This window comes from Erithacus rubecula (genome assembly GCF_903797595.1).
Source record: "Erithacus rubecula genome assembly, contig: SUPER_Z_unloc_7, whole genome shotgun sequence".
NCBI classification, from domain to species: Eukaryota; Metazoa; Chordata; class Aves; order Passeriformes; family Muscicapidae; genus Erithacus; species Erithacus rubecula.
The window spans coordinates 1351908-1357478 of record NW_027635539.1 but is presented as its reverse complement, the minus strand read 5'-3'; positions in this window follow the sequence as shown (position 1 = coordinate 1357478).

Below are 5571 nucleotides of genomic sequence, written 5' to 3'. Positions count from 1 at the left end.
AACCCAAACCCACAGACCTTAGTCAAAAAATCAGCTTAGGCAAACAGTACAAATTACTGGGTTTCCAAAATGGTGAAAAGCAGAAATGAAAAGTTTCTCTGGTCCAGAAAATATTTACAAAGCAATAAAACTACCACCATTTACTGGAATGCCTTCCTTTAAGTAAATCTCAACATATGTACATTTAATAACTCTGTTTTCTAAAAAGCAATTTTTTTGTTTCTACTTTTGCTTTAAAGATTGATACCATAATAAAGCAACATTTTGAAACATGGCCATAAAATCTATTAGTTTACCCAGGACTTCCAAACCAAAATGGGTCATAGCACCAAAAACATGCTAAACATAAGAATATTATTATTTCAAATGCATAGTTGTACTGAATCTCTAGACAAGCAGAGTGCTATGTAGCCCTGGAAATTTTGATGCCACCTACCACAGTGACACTGTAGTGACTGTTAAAAGTGAAGGTGATGGCAATTTCCATTAATATCTGCTTTTTCCTATTTGCACCTCATCTGAGTTGCTGGTGGATTAGTTTCTCAACTCAAAGATATTCAGCCTCGTTAGAGGAGAAAATGAAATGTTCAGCCAGAAAAACTGAGGAGAAGTCACTCAGGGAAGTTACAGCAGCAATAATTACAGAAGAATTATGGTAGTGAACATAGAGAAGACACATTAGATATGAACAGGTTAAATTTAAGATTTTTTATGACCTGCTGGCACTTTTGTTTGGGAGCTGGGCTGGGGGCAGTTCTGCATGTCATGAATAAGCTATTTCTCTACTTTTTCCACACAAGTAAATAGCTCTCTGCCAGGATATTCTGCAGTTTTGCCTGTGTGTTTACCAGCTCCCCCGTTCTGGGAACCAAGCCTTCCTAATGCAAGGATGTGGTTAAAACCAGAACTTATTTCTGCATGCTGCTGGATGGTCTGGAAAACTCAAAGATGAGCTAACTCCCTAAGCATATCTTGCAAACTGCACTAGTCAAAAATGTTCTCAAAAAAAAAAAAAAAAAAAAAAAAGGAAAGCAATGCCTTGGTCCCAAAAACCCCCTCAGTTTAGGACTCTGAGCCATCAAAGTGTGCAAGGGGGTTCCAGGTAGGTACCACTGGGGCTGTCTCACTGGGGTGCAGTGGAAAAATCACACATCCACCTCTGCAGGGTTAAAGGAAAGCAAGGGCTGTGCTGGGAAATTGGCACTGCCTGTGGCTTACGTGAGTGTCTCACACACATCCAAGGGATGCCAAGAGATCCAGCCTCTGCCACGGCCTGCATCTGCCAAGTCCCATGAAGAAAACAGCGAGATTTTCACAGAATTTGCGAACTTTACAAAACACCCACGGCTGCAAAGGAAATCTGATAGTAGCAGAGCTACTGTAGTTCAGAAGTTACTTTAATAAGCCCATTTAAAGGTGGAGGTTTCTCTGAGGTGCCAGCCTTAAACCTGCAGCTTAATGTATAAAGGAAAAATCCAATTTTCTTCTCATGTTTTACAAAACCTGGGAGACAAATTATGTGTTCATGCCACTTTTTCTACTCCCATGACTTCAGACTATAGTTCCAATAAAGCTCTACTAATCACCAAGAGAATCAAATTACAAATTAAAACCCAGCGATTCCAACAAATTTCAAGATTACTTCAGAATAATAAAAATGGAATCCTACTCCTATTTTGAGAAAATATCCTAACCATGCCTTGGTCATAAACCAAAGAAATGGCATTCCCTTTTTTGCTTTACCACTCATGCCAGCTGGGGGGGGGATCACAAGGGTATGACCATTTCAGACGAGTCAGTGTAATATTGATTTTCTACTGTGCTCCAGCTTATCCAGAAAGTGTCCTATTGATTTTGAGGGAATTATCAGCGGACTGCTAGGCATGAGAAGAAAAACAAAGTGGATGTCCTGATTGTGGATCTCAACTGCACACCCACTCAAAATTGACAATCGGGTTCACATATTATCTGTTACAAATATAAATATGATTTTTATATATATATATATATATATAATACAAATAAATAAAATTTATAAATAAAGTAGAGCTACAGAAGTGTGAGCAGAAAGCAGTCAGAAAACATGTATTACAAATGTACAACACAGTTTGATAATCTCCACATCTACACAGAAAGCTATTAGTAATATAGCAACTTCTACAGAAGACTATTCTATTCTCAACCTGTAGTCTAAAGCACTCTTAAAAACAACCCAATCTGACACATGCCAGTCCAAAAATTCGATAATTTAGTTTGTGAGGGAAAAGTTGCCAGTTTCTTTGTTCTTCAACAAAATCTATTTGTTTAATCTATATTTAGCACTCTGCCCACTTCTGTTAATATTGTGCTTGTCCCCAGCCCAGAACTGCTCAACTTATACTCCTGGAATTCACAAGTATTTCTTCAAAGGGGAGCTGACAACTGATGGATTGTGTTGATTCACTTGCTTCACTCACTCAACACATCCATCCACTCCCTCATCCTGACTATTTTGTTCAGTCAGCAAATCTTTGTTAGACTAAATTATTTTACATGATTGTAATCTCTCCTGTTAGAATAAAAGTGTTCTGCAAAGGAGTGATCTCTTGATCCAAGTGGTGTTTCCTCTCAGATTTATCAACATTATCATCACCTTTTTGATCCACTTCACACTGACTTTCACTGCAAGCAAACACTGCCTAATACACTCTTTTTTCTTTATATAAAGAGAAAATACCTGAAGAAAAGTTACACCTTGTACAGGAAATCCTCCCCAAGAAAGCATTATTTAATTAACAAAACCCCTAGGCCACCACACAGGTTTTCCTTGCTGAAGAACAGATCCAAACCTGTTTTCTGCTCAGCCAGGATGTGATTTTTTTCAGAAAGGCAGAGGATGAGGTGGGAAGCAGAGTTATGGTCTGGATTAGAATTGAGCATTTGAAAAAGACAGGCTCAGTACTCTGGTCAAACCTTAGGCCTCCTCTCCTTAAACTGAGAGAAGCCACTCACCTAAACAATTCAGGAACTGGCAAAGAGTCATGGCAATAAGGAAGTAATATTTGCTACAAAAGGAAATGGGAGTCGCCCAAAAATTTATTCTCTCCTGAGAAGCAACAGATAAAAATCAGTCTGGGGGGTTGGCAGATGGACAAATGCTGCAAAAGGACTAAATCTGTTCTCAGATACTTCCAGATAAAATTCCTTTGTAAGGAGAATAAACAGTTCCAATAGAGATAAGATGCAATTTGGAAGAAAATGTTTAGTTCTGCAGTTTTGCAAAATGTTTTGTCCCTAGGTAGAATAGTTCCTTCCAATACGTGTGGGTCCATGAAATGGAACAGATGACTACATCTGGAAGTTGGCCTAACACCTCACCCTTTGAGGATAATATCTCCTTTTCAGTCAGAGCATTTTATCTGGTCATCAGCAGCCATAAAATCCCTGAACCTTTGCCTTACAAAAACACTGGTCTGTCTTTCAAATATGGTTCCACCATTCAGTTAAGTAATGAAAATGTTTATTTATTATTGATTGACACTAGTACAGTAGGGCAATATGCCTATATTCCTACTGAATTAATAACTTGCTAAATTAAAAAAAAACCAAACACATATTTTGTGCTCCGTTCCTTTCTATCACTAAAGCCAAATTGGGGATCATGCAGAATATATAACTAAAGGTGTAATATTAAAATCTTTTACACAGTGCAAGCAACAAGAAAGTTCAGAAAGCCAAAACCCTCTCACTTTAGTTTGACCTGTCCTGTAGCTGTTAGATGAGGAAATCACAGATAGATAGCAGCAAATGTCAATTCTCAAACTCAGAAGACAATTGAGTGAAATCAGCAACTTTCTTAGGTTTGTCCATACACAAGAGGATAAATCCCAGAACAAATGTTCCTGTAGCACATGAAGAAAAATATCCCCTTTCTCAGCCTATCCCCCTTCTCTTATGGCTACACCAGTGATCCCAAATTAATTTTGGTAGTTTGAGGTAGCCCTAATATCACACAGGAGCCTTTGGAGGATCACCAGCCTCTCCAGAGATCACAGTTCAGTTCAACAGTACACAAAAGGCAGCCAGGTGAGGAAGAAGCACAGGAAAAGATGCACATGTAGTCAGAGTGAATTATACCAGACAGGTAAGGAATGGACACCAGAAACCCTGTGAGAAGAAGGGTTATTTCCAAAGGCTGTTTTAGAGCTTCCTGTCTCATCTAAAGCACACTTTCAGACTCGAAAATCTCAGTAAACAACAGTATTTTTGCAATCTGTGCTAATGATTCACATTTCTTCTGCATGTTTGATTAGTTACAGAAGAGCTCAATACATAAGGTTTTCAGAAAGAAAGATAGCATGTTTTGACAATTTATTTTGACAATTCAGTAGATTAGATAAAGACCAGTCTTAAAGCAACACTATGTTGTGAAAGAACAATGGCTCTTTCAGCTCTATGCTTTATTCAAAACTTGGGTATTTCCTTGGAAGTACGTATGAATCCCATGTAAACTACATGAAAGCTACACAACAAATGTAGTAATTAATTTTAAAATGGTTAAATTCTTTCTCATGCCAACAAATATGCTGCTGGAACAACAGATCAGTTCCAGATGAACTGAGTTAAGATAGCAACATGTTTGAAAACTGAAGAAAATTTCCCTTTTTTTAAAGAAAAATAAATGACAGTTGCTAATTTTATAGGAATAATGTACTAATTAAACTAGCAGAGTAATATCTTTGCAATCTGTTTGTTAGAAATTTATAAGGTCTATGGAATTTAACTTGTACATACTGTTGTTTTTATTGTTGGCTAAAATACATCCCTTTCAACTGGACAGGCACCAGCAGAGACCCACTTTAAACTTGATTGTGACAAAATATGTGGTGTTATGTTAGCCTCAAAAATAATTTTTAAAGACCTTAAAAGAGCTGCAAAGCTGGAATAAATGAAGAATTATAATGAATTGAAAAATTACTTTATTTCAAGAAACTGTATTTCAGCCAAAGGGAAGAAAAGATAGTGATTTGTGTTCTGCACAATTCTGCTCCTCTCATCTCCTGCACATGCTCTTATGGCAAAGGGAAAGGAGAAGAAACTGGAAGAAATTTGAGCAGAATACGGTGGAAAGACATTGAGAGTTTAGGGAGTGAAGAGTGAAGGGAAAAATGGTTGAGTCGGTGGCAGAATGAAAAAGGAGGACAGAGTTGCTAGGAAGGCTTTCTTCATAGCATTTAAACATGACCTGGCACCATCAGACTTCACACATAAGTAAAATAAAAACTGTGACATTTTCTTACATGTAAAATAAAATTGTGTCTTTACTCTAGATACTGTGCTATCTGCATGTTTCTGAGCAAAAAAAAAAAAAAAGAAAAAAAGAAAAAAAAAGCTCATTAGTGCTGCTATGTGGGAACACTGTTTGCAAGTAAATGAAGAAAAATCAGGTTACACAGAGTAACCTGATAACTCAGAAAAAAAGCCCTGATCAGAGAGCAGAAGTGCAAGCACAGAACTGATGATTTTCTGTCCAAAAGAGGGGAAAACACCATGGAAACAGCACAAGATAGGCAGAAGCAGGTGAAAACTCAC